The 15689-nt window shown below is 36.6% G+C and overlaps 1 protein-coding gene across 1 annotated transcript in view; it reads left to right on the forward strand.

Annotated features, from left to right (window-relative positions):
• LOC149255052 (TMV resistance protein N-like) overlaps nucleotides 1-15689 on the forward strand; it is a 95553-nt gene that overhangs the window by 78154 nt on the left and 1710 nt on the right. The window lies entirely within an intron of this gene.

Consider the following 15689-nt stretch of genomic DNA (forward strand, 5'->3'; position numbering starts at 1 on the left):
TCGCTTGTACGAAAACCACTTGCCGAGCAAAAGCGGTCCGATAAGGTTGGCGGTTTTCCTTATAATTGGAAACACATAACACTGCTGCAAACATGGGAAAATTTGCTTTTGGCGGACTTGAATCATATATATATTATGTTTTAGAACCCTTTCGGATCCGAAAACCCATCGCAATCGCACTCACTAGGCATTCTTTGCATTTCTTTATATTTCCTTTAACAAAGAAAATGCGCCCAAAACCAGCGAAAAAGGCCCAACGCGGACTTGAAATTTTATGAAAAATGACCCATCGGGTCCAAACTCCATCGCAATCGGCACCTGCCCAACTCCTCCTTTGTATTTTCTTTATACAAAGAAAATACACAAAAAACATTGAAAATGCGACGGGCGCGGACTTGAAATATTATAAAATGGAGCGTTGTACATATATCGGGTCCGGCCCATCGCATCGTGACATAACATATGTTAAAGCCCACCCCTTTGTTATCGACGATAGCGATATGCTGATGCGATATCCGCCGATGCGATATATTTTGACTTATGCGTGGAAAACATTAAAAATACGGGAAAAAGGCCGTTGGCGGAACTAAATAACATGAAATACAATGTTGAAAACCCATCGGGTCCAACTCATCGGATCAGAGGCATGTCATATGTAAAGGACCCGCCCATTAGAAAATGCCGATAGCGATATCACCGCGGACCCGATATTTTATCAAACATAATTTATAGCGCCATCGGGTCCGACCCATCGGGTCGCAAACATAAAAGGTCCATGCTCCATTGGAAGTGTCGATAGCGATACACCGATGCGATATCGGTGATCGCTCGCCAGCGAATAATAAATCTCCCTTGGTAAGTCCTCCATTGCGATATGCCGATAGCGATATCGGCGATGTATCATGTCGCTTCCACTGCCTCCCCCGACTTGCGATATGCCGATGCGATCTGGACCGTTGATCGGCCAGATCTAACAGCTAAGATAAAGCGGATCCTTAAGCCTGTAATTTGATTTTTACATGGTTTTTGGGGTATTTTTGCCTCCTGATAGTGTATTTCTGTCCTCCAAAGGGCTTTCCCCTTGCAACTTTTTTGATCGGTGAGTAGCTTTTTGTCATAATTTGAGGATTTGAACCGCAAACATGGATCTTAGGCATGATTATAAGTATATTTGCAGCCTTTGGAAGCATTTTGAATCCATTTTTGATCCTTTTGCATAGCAAATCTAACAGTAACTATGCATCTATTTGACCTAAAACTACTCTTGTCATAGCCGTCTCCGTAATATAACATTCAAACAAGGCACACCATTTGACATCTACTGTGAGTGGCTAATCATACAAATATGGAGATGCTACAAAAAAGCGATGATACTTTGTCAATACTAGGATAAAGAGGAAATCACATTACTTAATAAGATGTATTTTCCATATTTAATTAACTAAGTCCTAGGTGTATACAGGGTGGATAGTTTGGTCAACATCCCAAACTTTCCTACAAACATAAATGGAAAACCATCCACACAAATCTCTCTGTCAAATATTGATAAATGCATAAAACTCTTTGTCAATAGTGTTGTGATTTAGTCTATATAGTGACACAATTCTATGAACAATAAGCTATAAGATGCCTTCCTTGCATACGATATGCACCTATTGTATAATGTGAAGTTTTTGTCTCTACATAAAAAAAAAAAATTACAAGTAGAGAACAACCATAAGTGGCACTATAGAGCATCTGACTTCTAAAATATAGTTTCATATCATGGTTCCCATGAGAATTCATTCTTCTTAGTAAGTTGATGTAGAGGGCAGGGTATATGAGAGAAATGGTACATTAACTTCCTGTAGAAAATTTTACTACCCAAGAAGTTCTTCAACTATTCAAATGTATTAGGACATGGCCAATCATTGATCACCTTAATTTTACCTAGAGTTGCATGAACTCCATTCTCGTTTATGATGAAGCCTACATACAAGGTTTAAACGAACAATAATTCCTTAATCTTAGCTTACAACATCTTTTAACAAAGAAAAATCCAACATTACCAGTACATGTCGCATATGGTCTTCCCAAGTTTTGTTTTAAATAAAAATGCCAACTAGATAGATTTCCACAAAGTACTCAAATGAGTCCTAAAACATCAATGATAATGCTCTGGAAAGTAGAATAAGTTTTGGTAAGCCAAAAGAAATCACCAACAACTTAAAAATCCTAACTTAGGTTTGAAAGTAGTCTTCCAGGTGTCTTGAGGTCCAACATGACTCCAAAGATAGCCCAATGCCAAGTCAATCTTTATAATGAAACAATTCCCCCAACTTTGATCTAGTAGATTTTTTTATCATGCAAAGAGAAAAATAGTTATTCACAATTACTATATTCAAAGCCCTGTAGTCTATAAAAAACCACCATTCACCCTATTTGTTCTCGGGTATAATAAACATAGGAGAACCATGAGGGGAAGAGTTGGGGAAAATATTACCTTCTTCAAGTAACTTCTTAATCTTCTTTTCAGTTTTTTCACTACCAATAACAATAGCATTATAAGGACGTTGATTTGGTAGATCGTGGAACAAAATAGAATGAAGAAATGCCCGCATGGGTAGAATCCCCTTAGATTCTTCAAAAAAATCTACATGTGGATCTAGAAGGGATTTCGTAGCAATAAAAATATTGATGACATTGTCTTCTTGCACTTTTCAAACCACAAAGAACCATGGAATTATACAAATTAACCTAATTAACAATGATTCTTCCTGAAAGTTCCAATTTAGTAGATGAATTTGAACTAACCAAAGAAGTCAATTTCCATATGTTGTCATATATATTTATATATCTTATTAATCTTTTGAAAACCATAATAAAATGTGTTCTTAGAATACTTGTAAGATTACCAAGGAGTAAGTCACCATAATCAGTCAGTGTGGAGTCACAATCCACACAATCCATTAATGAATCAACAACAAAAGTAACAAAACATTTGAGTCACACAAAGGTAGAGTGTCTTGCTTCTTTGAACCATGTAATACCATAAGGATTTGGATGTTCCAAAGTAGGGCACTGAATTTTTTTCAACTAGAGGATGAGAAAAACAGTTCTTTTGATTTTCATTGTCTATAACCATCCTAGGCAACAAGGAACAAACCATTGTCTTCTCAAAACAATATTAATGTATTGTATGTAGTAGACATCCATCATTCCCTTTCATCTAGGTTGAACTGGTTATATTACTAGTTCAAAGCTTAAGAAATCACAATTTTCTAAAAGTTGATATGTTTTATAAACCATCAATGGCCCATTGGTGGAAATTAAGCACTACAATGTCAAATGGGGAAATTGGCTAGAAGCCTTTATGTCGTAAGAAGTAAATGGCTCATTCTGAGCACATCAATCTTTCCATTAGGTAAGAATTTGAATCTTGTAAATACATGTCTTTTATGCAAACTCTTAAATTTGTGTATATATGCTTCTAGGGAGGCATAAGGGTTGCATGAGTAACAGTAAAATTACAACTAGGGAGAAGAAAGTACCCTAAAAAATTTCGTTTTTTCTTATCTTTAAGGGAGACTTGGAAATTCTAAAGACATGCATCACGTGTTTGTGGGCTTTCAATGTAGAGTGACCAGCAAGCTACTGCAACTTCTGAAGTAGAGATGGCTATAAGTCGCCCTAACCATATAAATTAGAACTCTCTAAGTTGATTTGTAATGAGTCAATATTCATTCCCTAACAATGAGAGACTCAGTTTGGGAACAAATGAAATACATAAAGGTTACATCCCCTAATGGTAGACTAAGACTACAAAAAAAAACAATTTCTATATAGTGGGTTTTCATTGTCTTGGATTCTCCTCATATAGGAATGAGTCCTTAACATTGGTTTCAAAGCTTAGGTCAATGCTTCTCTAAAGAAAATTATGCATCATTCTGTCAATGATGTAAAGTTTACAATGAATTAGAATGCTCATCAAAGTAAGAAAATCTTAAGGATGTCCTACAAAAGTACTCTAACTTCTAAATCAGAGCATCACACACTTACAAAGAAAAATGCATGCAAAGGGCCAGGAAACACAAGTAAATTGGGGGAAGGAGCTTGGAGACACTAAGGATATACACTGTGTGCACGTGGAGTTATGATGTAGTGAGTAGAGTCATCATGTACATTATAACCTACTACCAGCTATGTAGTGGCAATGATTGTAGTCCGTAACTGACACTGATATATTATGCAAATTTTTGTGATGGTGATGATTCATTTCATAACGTTGTATCTTAATGGGGACATATGGTGTGACAATACACTATGCTCCCCTATAATGTGATGCACTATAGAATGGAATTCTCCAAGTGAGGGAATTTGTGCCTAATACAAAGAACCTAGTAGAAACTGTAGAATAATACATGATTAATTGCTAAATTGAGGTTAGAAATAGTCATTGTGATACATTGACTTCTTGGAGAAAGATTAGATATTCCTCTCCTATCCTTAAACTATATATTTCTCAAGCTAGCTACTAGTGATAGTCCAACACAAATAGGATGCTGAAAATTTCACGTTCACAAACCACACATTGTTATTGATGTATTGTTTTTAAGCATTTGGCCAATGCACTTTGGAAATACTTGGATGTAGGTGAATATAGCATTCATCACCAATGCTTATGGCACAAATATTAATGATACGGTGTAAGCCTCTACTTTTAAATAAGAATTATTCAGTTTACTAGCTTTACTTATAGTTCTCTATTGGGATTTTGTGCTAGACAACAATGAAATAAGAATCAAAGGATACGGGTATCCTCAGGGTTCACTATTAAGAATGAATGATTCGATTTGTTGGACTTCCTTACATCTTAAGGGATATATATATCAATTAAACCAATTCAATCTCTACACATAATGAATATATCAAAATATGAAGACAAGAAAACCAATAAATGAGTATGGCCTCTAGTATTTTCCATGATTCATGTTATGTATGCCATCACAAGTTGTGAGTAGCCCACCTTATAGAGCTCTAAGGAGTTGAGATTCATTTTTTAATCTTTAACTCCATCTTAATATGGATAGATCCACACACCATTCTTACTTCAACACATGATATTTAAAATACTCACATCAACACAAGTCACTCTTCCACAAATAATTTAACTCGTTTTTCTATATTTGAGAAATAACCCATCATGGCTAAAATGTGCAGAAAACCTTCCAGTCCATATAGGACATATATATGCGACTCATTACTTATTAGAATATAAAAATGGAATATAGTTTGCATTTTCTATACATAAAGTTCAATGCATAAATATACACAACATGTTTGGGACCTTCCATTAACATTGATCAACAACCCTATTTTAAATAGGTATGAATAATTAAGTAAGTTAACATGAGAGGAACACTTATCTCAATGAAAATAACCATTGAATTAGGGACGATGGTTCTCCTCCCAACCATAGACAACTGCAACTAGTTTCCTTATGCAATGGTCACCCCCGAGCCATATTCGAGCGCTGGAGATCAGGACCGCTCCCGCGGTAAAATGATGCTTCCAATTGGACTAGAAATCCCAAAAATGATGCCTAACAACTAGGGTTCCTCTGCTCTGCCTCCAAGTGGGTACAAGAATTAATATTCACTTGAATCCCCAAGTGATGCCAACTTAACCTCTAGAATAACATCCCTCCTCCTCCCATAAATCGACCTCTTCACTTAGTAAACTATCCATTCTTCAAACTCAAACTCTTGGTATTTAGTGTCTAATCTGGCCCAAATCTTGTAATCCAATCAAATTGATCCACCTAGTTCCTTCTTTCCATTTGTTTTTGTTAGCCTTATAATCTCTTGCTTTCCAATCAGCTGAATGCCACATAGTTCCTAGCGCCTTACCTGCCATCTATCCCAAACAACATATGCTTCACAGCCTTGGAAATAGTGTCCCTTTGACTCAACCCATGTTTATTATTTTAAATTTACAATAAGAAGGAAAATGTAATTGGGGTTATTACAAAATCCCTATTAAAATTTTTTGTATCCAAAATGCCCCAACCTCCTTCCTCCATCGTACGAGCTATTATTGACATATGAACAAGGTGAAATTTCCTCTTCTTAATGTGAGAAACCCACAAAAATTTGGTGATGATGGCATCTATGTTATGTATGATCTCCATAGGTAGCATAAATAAATGCATTAGAGAATTCATTAGAGTCTTCGCGAAAGTACTTATACATGCATTGCATACATCATTAACATTTGTTAAAGAGAATCGCGTAACATTCCATCAATATTCCATAAAACACGTGACTCATCAACAACATATAACATTAACATAAATAAACAGAAATATGAAATAATTCTTTGGAAACTATCTTTATTGATCTTCAATGCAAGGTTACAGACTCAAAACTACCCTGTTATCTCAAAATCAGGCCATGGAAGGCTGCAAACCAGGAAGACTTCAAGTAACTGTTTCAAACCAATCTTTTGACTAAGGCCTAGCCTCCTTAGCCTGAGAGGGCTCTCTCAAAGGGTTATTGATTTTGGTTAAGAATAAGATGGCTAACTCTTGTGACATAACAGTGACAAATATAAAGGCTGGACAAACATTTCATAAGTTTCCATTGGGCCTATGGAGTCAATCACACTTCAGTAAACAATGTTACTGCCTTTACATAGAAGTCAGGGCACTTAGCATTTGAATATTCAGAAACACAACACATATGGAACCACAACTCATAAATGCACACAGGAAATCAGAGCACAATCAATGAATTCTGAGTGATTGTACACCTATGCTACTGTAAAAGACATTAAGGAAAAGATAAAATCACCATTCTGAACATGGAAATCCTTTATGAATCCTGAGAAGTAAAGAAGCCCAAATTATATTACTGAAATCTGTCTTCACATAAGCCAAAACAATGCTTTGTTTATCAAATTTCCAACCCTCATTACATTGTTGTTTCAGCTATATATAGAATCCTTATTCTAACTAATTCGAGATTCCTCCTCCAGCATGAGGGGAGTCGATAACTACCTCTACTGACACCTATCAGCTATTGAACTAACTAATAAATACAACTAAACTGCTGACTGGAGTTTTCTAAGAGTTCTAAATTAACTATGACTCTAACTCCATATTACATGCTTGATGGCTTTAATTACAATGAACTTCGTTCTTTGACATCTGCTTCCCTTCTGGCGGTGGCTGTGCTGGATATTTAATACTCCATATTGACCTTGAACGCTGAATATTTAACTGCTCAGTAGTGTTAGGAGATGTCCCTTACTTCTCAGTTCCAGTTTTCCTCAAATTGCTCGAATGTACATCAGCATGTCTTCTAGCCTTTAATGACCCAAAATATGGAACACTGCCACGTTTTTGATGTGTTGTAGGCTGCATCGATGAGCAGGTGTGCAGGCAAAAGTTCCTTGTATGCAAATCATTAAATACCCTTTGAACGGTGATAAAGAGGCTTTACAACAGAAATTTGAACTTGGGTTAAAATATTTCACCTTTTTAAACGTACACCTGTCTTGATCTAAATGGCTATGGTAGCTCCATCTGATGTCTTACATATCCTTTAGGTGTCTCCTTTTCAAAATTCCCGCTCATAATACCAAACTGCCTGTCTGTGTTAAAATCATCACCTACAGCAGTTTTGTAGCGCGCTACGAAACTGCTGAATTATTTGAAACAGCTTGCCTTTGACCCGAGATCTTTATCACCCAAACATTTGGTTGCCAAAAACTCCCTTCGACTTTTCATATGTATAACAGGGATTTACATTTCTTCAAAACAATAAGACCAAGCAAATTTGACAAAATTTGGAACAAAAATTTTCTTGCAAAGAAAATTCATTTAGCAGGTAACTGGCATAGCTGTGCCTTCAAGTCTTCAATTTTCTTCTTCATAGCTTTATTTCCAGCTCTTAGTTGCATATTTATCCTTCTAATGTACCTGGCCTCTCTGATTGCTGGTACTATCCAGGTGTGAAATTGTGCATGGCCATCAACCACTGAATTCAACTGAGCTTCTAGGGTTTCATTCCCTTTCCATAGAGCTTTATAATACTTTGCAGCTGCATCTTCCAGTGCTAATCTTCGGAACTCATTATACATGGAGCGATTGAAATTATTTCTGAGGAAAAATGACCAAAATCTGTAGAGAGTATTCATTTCCTCACTGCAACCAGTATCAACTCTCTTGCGCTCTGCCATAAACAAAAATAGCATTCTCCTTGTCATCTATAACCTGGCTGTAATAACTTCTGAGTTCATTGCGAGCTGCGGCAAGATTTGTAATAAAATGTAACATGTATTTCTCCTTTGATTATACAAAAATATCAAAATGCCACGTCTTTGTGTGCTGTCAACCTTTGTCCATGTGTGAAGACAAAAGTTCTTCCAAGCTACCTGACATATTTTGGACTGTAGTAAATGTGTTCACTTTATGACAAAAGTTTAAAGTTGCATTCGAATACATGTTTCCTCCACCTGTATTAACTTTGCTGAAGATTGATAATTTTGAAGGATGCCTTGAAGATATTCCCTTTTCAACATTTCCACTTGCAGTTCAAAACTAGTGACTGAGATTGGATTATTTAGCTTCAGCTGCTACGAAACTGCTATTCTGGCTGAAAAATATGTCTTGGGACAGAGCTCATAATTTCTCACAGAAAACGTATTTGGAAAAACTGAAGGAGGTTTTTGTGAACCAATCCGTGCTTAACAAAAAACTCTCTTGGTCTTTTGAAACACCTTCCCTACCGCCCAGAATCTATCTTTTAAAAGCAGGTGTAAAACAGGAGATGAAAAACTGCACCTACAGCAGTTTCGTAGTGCAACTTTGGTCATTAATTTCTCTCAGCTCGTAACGGATTTGAGGAAACTGAAGGAGGTTTTTCTAGTTCATTTGGTTAGGAATAAAAAACTCTTTCCATTTCCAAAAATAGGCTTTCAGTTGCTTTAGAGACCTCCTGGAAGTTGACTACCTTTTCAAACAGAGAAATATGCCTGTAGAAAACTTGCACCTACAGCAGTTTCGTAGCGCAAGTTTGATCATTCATTTCTCTCTAATGGATTTGAAGAAAGTGGAAGATGTTTTTGTACTTTAGTATCTTAATAATGAAAACCTCTTTTACTTTTCAGAGATGAGTTTTCCATTGCTTGGTAATCCCCTTGGAAGTTGGCTGCTGTTTTCATAACATGAAACTTTGGAGTTCATAAGAGTCTTTCCGTTTTCTTGAAATGGCTTTCTCCACATGTCATGAAGCTTGTTCAAAACTGAATATAATAAACACCATTCTTCAAGGAAAACTTTCAAAATGTAATCTATATCAAAATTTAGGATTACCTTACATGCCTTGCTTGAGCCTTCAAAGAACTCTGATGTATGCTGACCCTGAGTTTGCCAAGTGCTTCATATGCATGAAAGGAGTATGAGAATAACCAAGACCAATTTTCCCTTACCCTTTTCCTTTGAAATCTTTTCAGTGATAAAAGTGGCTCCAGTTGGGATAGTGTGCCCTTGTGGTACACTAAGAACCTGCAGGTCCAATGCGTTATCCTCTTATGATAAATGGAAATTTGTTTGACAAGCATCCCCTTTAAGCTTCTTGGGCCTTCACCTCGGGCTTAAGCTTGATGATCACTGTATGAGAAAGAAGTCTATATCTACTGAAAAAGAATGCTCAGTCAACCTTGAGCTTATTTGAATTTTCCTACCTACCTACCCTATCAGCTGCAATCTCCACTTGTAGCTCAAGCAACATGATATTTCCAATAAAGCCAATCAATTGTCTTCTCTGATATTGGAGGCTCTTGACTGCATTCAACCTCAAAATAACCATGGTAGTGAGATGACCAAATCAACTCATAATATACTTGATCTTCATAATGCAAATGAAAATGAAAGACTGGAGTGCAAAGCTTGTCCATATATTCACTTATAGGGTCATAGAATACATGGTTATGTTGATGATCATCATAACATTCTACATATTTAGACAGCTGATTCTTAACCACACAAGATTCTTTTGATATGCTATCGAACTGCTTTTCTGAATGCTGCCTACAAACAATGTAATTTTCCTCTTTCTTATGATCATTTATTGTTGTAAGTTGCTGAGAAGTTTGACATAAAAAACCAACCTGACATAAAAAACCAACCTTTTCCTCTGCCTGACGGTCGTAAAAGCTATCTTCCAGTACTTCTTCTTGGTGTTTGCAATCAATTTCATACTCTTTATGACAAAAAGACTGGCAAGTTTGTTGCATCTTCTCATTCATGTCATGGGATTGAACATGGTTTTCATAAGTAAACCCCTGCTGATCTTCATGGTGCATTTCATGAGATGTTATCCTTTCTTCTTGGTATTGAAATGCATTGTTATGAAGAGCCTCTAAAATTTCTTCATCCATAAATTCATCATCATCATAACAATCCTCCAAGTACTGAATAAAACTCGTAGAATGTTTACAACAATCTTTGACCAGCAATAAGGAGGGATGACACTCTTTATACATGTCACAGAACATATCATGGAAATCAGCAAGAGAGTATAATGAACCATTTTCCAAACTTTTATACCAAGACCATGCTTTTCCTACTAAAGTGGTCATAAACATCCTCATGAGACAATCCTCAGGAAAATGAACCTTAAGACTGCGTACATGCATATGAAACCTAACCAAATGAAGAGCAGCATTGTCTTTCTTTTCATCTTTGAATATCGGAAGATCCTCTAACCAATCAACCTCTGGCATAGGATTTGGAAAACCAGGGATATGAGACCAATTCATAGGAGCATACCTGGCATTCATTCTTGCAGTGGAATTCATCTTGAAACTTCATCAAGCTACTGATCTTCTAGTAGTGGAGTCACCTTCCAATTTCTTATTCGATGTGTGGAGTCGCCAAGGTAGTTTTACAGCCTCAAAATGATGTCTGAGCTCCTGCTACCTCAGAAGTTCAACCTCTTAATTTCGGGAATGAATAGACTTCAGGCTCTCGGCAGACGCACAAAAATGTTATCTCAAAATCAGGCCCTGGAAGGCTCCAAACCAGGAAGACTTCAAGTAACTGTTTCAAACCAATATTTTGACTAAGGCCTAGCCTCCTTAGCCTGAGAGGGCTCTCTCAAAGGGTTATTGATTTTGGTTAAGAATAAGATGGCTAACTCTTGTGACATAACAGTGACAAATATAAAGGCCGGACAAACATTTCATAAGTTTCCATTGAGCCTATGGAGTCAATCACACTTTAGTAAATAATGGTACTGCCTTTACATAGAAGTCAGGGCACTTAGCATTTGAATATTCAGAAACACAACACATATGGAACCACAACTCATAAATGCACACAGGAAATCAGAGCACAATCAGTGAATTCTGAGTGATTGTACACCTATGCTACTGTAAAAGACATTAAGGAAAAGATAAAATCACCATTCTGAACATGGAAATCCTTTATGAATCCTGAGAAGTAAAGAAGCCCAAATTATATTACTGAAATCTGTCTTCACATAAGCCAAAACAATGCTTTGTTTATCAAATTTCCAACCCTCATTACATTGATGTTTCAACTATATATAGAATCCTTATTCTAACTAATTCGAGCTTCCTCCTCCAGCATGAGGGGAGTTGATAACTACCTCTACTGACACCTATCAGCTATTGAACTAACTAATAAATACAACTAAAGTGCTGACTGGAGTTTTCTAAGAGTTCTAAATTAACTATGAATCTAACTCCATATTACATGCTTGATGGCTTTAATTACAATGAACTTCGTTCTTTGACATCTGCTTCCCTTCTGGCGGTGGCTGTGCTGGATATTTAATACTCCATATTGACCTTGAACGCTGAATCTTTAACTGCTCAGTAGTGTTAGGAGATGTCCCTTACTTCTCGGTTCCAGTTTTCCTCAAATTGCTCGAATGTACAACAGCATGTCTTCTAGCCTTTAATGACCCAAAATATGGAACACTGCCACGTTTTTGATGTGTTGTAGGCTGCATCGATGAGCAGATGTGCAGGCAAAAGTTCCTTGTATGCAAATCATTAAATACCCTTTGAACGGTGATAAAGAGGCTTTACAACAGAAATTTGAACTTGGGTTAAAATATTTCACCTTTTTAAACGTACACTTGTCTTGATCTAAATGGCTATGGTAGCTCCATCTGATGTCTTACATATCCTTTAGGTGTCTCCTTTTCTAAATTCCCGCTCATAATACCAAAATGCCTGTCTGTGTTAAAATCATCACCTAGAGCAGTTTCGTAGCGCGCTACGAAACTGCTGAATTATTTGAAACAACTTGCCTTTGACCCGAGATCTTTATCACCCAAACATTTGGTTGCCAAAAACTCCCTTCGACTTTTCATATGTATAACAGGGATTTACATTTCTTCAAAACAATAAGACCAAGCAAATTTGACAAAATTTGGAACAAAAATTTTCTTGCAAAGAAAATTCATTTAGCAGGTAACTGGCCTAGTTGTGCCTTCAGGTCTTCAATTTTCTTCTTCATAGCTTTATTTCCAGCTCTTAGTTGCATATTTATCCTTATAATGTACCTGGCCTCTCTGATTGCTGGTACTGTCCAGGTGTGAAATTGTGCATGGCCATCAACCACTGAATTCAACTGAGCTTCTAGGGTTTCATTCCCTTTCCATAGAGCTTTATAATACTTTGCAGCTGCATCTTCCAGTGCTAATCTTCAGAACTCATTATACATGGAGCGATTGAAATTATTTCTGAGGAAAAATGACCAAAATATGTAGAGAGTATTCATTTCCTCACTGCAACCAGTATCAACTCTCTTGCGCTCTGCCATAAACAAAAAATAGCATTTTCCTTATCATCTATAACCTGGCTGTAATAACTTCTGAGTTCATTGCGAGCTGCGGCAAGCTTTGTAATAAAATGTAACATGTATTTCTCCTTTGATTATACAAAAATATCAGAATGCCACGTCTTTGTGTGCTGTCAACCTTTGTCCATGTGTGAAGACAAAAGTTCTTCCAAGCTGCCTGACATATTTTGGACTGTAGTAAATGTGTTCACTTTATGACAAAAGTTTAAAGTTGCATTCGAATACATGTTTCCTCCACCTGTATTAACTTTGCTGAAGATTGATAATTTTGAAGGATCCCTTGAAGATATTCCCTTTTCAACATTTCCACTTGCAGTTCAAAACTAGTGACTGAGATTGGATTATTTAGCTTCAGCTGCTACGAAACTGCTGTTCTGGCTGAAAAATATGTCTTGGGACAGAGCTCATAATTTCTCACAGAAAACGTATTTGGAAAAACTGAAGGAGGTTTTTGTGAACCAATCCGTGCTTAACAAAAACCTCTCTTGGTTTTTTGAAACACCTTCCCTACCGCCCAGAATATATCTTTGAAAATCAGGTGTAAAACAGGAGATGAAAAACTGCACCTACAGCAGTTTCGTAGTGCAACTTTGGTCATTAATTTCTCTCAGCTCGTAACGGATTTGAGGAAACTGAAGGAGGTTTTTCTAGTTCAGTTTGTTAGGAATAAAAACCTCTTTCCATTTCCAAAAATAGGCTTTCAGTTGCTTTAGAGACCTCCTGGAAGTTGACTACCTTTTCAAACAGAGAAATATGCCTGTGGAAAACTTGCACCTACAGCAGTTTCGTAGCGCAAGTTTGATCATTCATTTCTCTCAAATAATAATGGATTTGAAGAAAGTGGAAGAGGTTTTTGTACTTTAGTATCTTAAGAATGAAAACCTCTTTTACTTTTCAGAGATGAGTTTTCCATTGCTTGGTAATCCCCTTGGAAGTTGGCTGCTGTTTTCATAACATGAAACTTTGGAGTTCATAAGAGTCTTTCCTTTTTCTTGAAATGGCTTTCTCCACATGTCATGAAGCTTGTTCAAAACTGAATATAATAAACACCATTCTTCAAGGAAAACTTTCAAAATGTAATCTATATCAAAATTTAGGATTACCTTACATGCCTTGCTTGAGCCTTCAAAGAACTCTGATGTATGCTGACCCTGAGTTTGCCAAGTGCTTCATATGCATGAAAGGAGCATGAGAATAACCAAGACCAATTTTCCCTTACCCTTTTCCTTTGAAATCCTTTCAGTGATAACATACCCTATGTACACAGCTGCAGGGGTCCACACACTTAGCTGTGGACTCTACCCAGGCCTTTGCACACTCAGCTGCAGAGCCTTTCTTCTCCTATCTTGCCCACTTCTTTTCGCTATCACTTTTTTCATACTTCTTCCTCTTATTATTGCCTTAGAATCTCTAAGACACACCTATTTATAGCCTTTCTCATACAATGTCATGGTCTGCAGACCATGGGTAAATCTCAAAACTGACTCACTGTACATAAAACAAGGGGATAAGCCCCTTTGACTCCTATTCATCTATGCGCTCCACATCCACAAATTGCATAGACTTTACATTATTTACACAAACTGTAACAAAACTTGGGTTATCTTAACCCCAACACTGACCCAGGGGACCCCGTCACAACAATACTTGTCGAATTCATATGTATTTTCCATACCATCATAAAGAACCTTCCTATCAAGCAACCATGATTTTCTTCATAATACATGACATGTGTCCATCTCCACCGCATCATTAATACTTGGTCACTAAAATTTCTAATATAGAAACTCAACCAACATTGTTATGTCATAGTAATTTGTTGACCCTTCTATAACCATGAAAATTGATATGGAATTGGATGAGGGATGCAATTTGATTTTAGCTTATCGATGAGCTTTGTGGACAACACATTTTTTGTACTCCCGACCTACAAAATTGTAGCATTTATTATAAACCTTGCATTTAGTTTTAAAAACTCTTGCTATATCCAAGTTCATTCTCAGTCTTCTTTTTAGGCTTGAGCAACACCCTTCTAAACATAAGGTTTTCACCCTCTTCATGTTGTAGTACTACAACATTTCCTCCCATAACTTCGGCCTCACCTACCTAAATGACATGAATCTCGACCTCATTCCTTCTTCTTAGCATATGTAGCTTTGGAAATTTAGATGCCTTGTGCCCTTCTACTCCACATCTATAGCAAGTAATGGCATACTTACCCTTGCCTCTTACAAACCCTTTACATTTACCAACATGGTTTTCTTTCTTGGAAATTTGACTACTATACACTTCAGGTTCGTTGGCTTTACTAGAATGTCCTCTTGCAACCTTCACTCTTTCTTTGCCTCTAAGATTATATCCTCTACAATTCCACTGCGACTTCCTATTCAATTTTTCCTCTACCTTTAAAGCAATTTGATATGCTTAATCCATGTTTTAGAAATAATTGGTACTTATCTCATTTGGAATATAGAACTTCATTCCATTCACATACTTTTCTACACTTTGATACTCCAACTCTTTTAAGTCGTAATTTTAGTGATAGTTTGAGGAATTCTTTTATATACTCCGAGACACAGGTCTCCTTTTGTTTCAAATATTTTGCTTGTTTGTATAAACTTTGCTGATAATAATTAGGAGAGAACTTCTCCTTCTTATTACTCACCATTTTTTTCCAAGTTTTTATCTTCTCTTATTACTTATCAACTATCTTTCTACACAACATCCCACTAGAGTGCAACATGCCCTTTCAACTTCATTACTGAAAAATTGACTCTACTGGGCTCTCGTGATAAGAAAATCTTCAAAATAG

The sequence above is a fragment of the Pinus tabuliformis genome, chromosome 7 (genome assembly GCF_031772625.1).
Source record: "Pinus tabuliformis cultivar Carrire ecotype Pingquan chromosome 7, CPIR1, whole genome shotgun sequence".
NCBI classification, from domain to species: Eukaryota; Viridiplantae; Streptophyta; class Pinopsida; order Pinales; family Pinaceae; genus Pinus; species Pinus tabuliformis.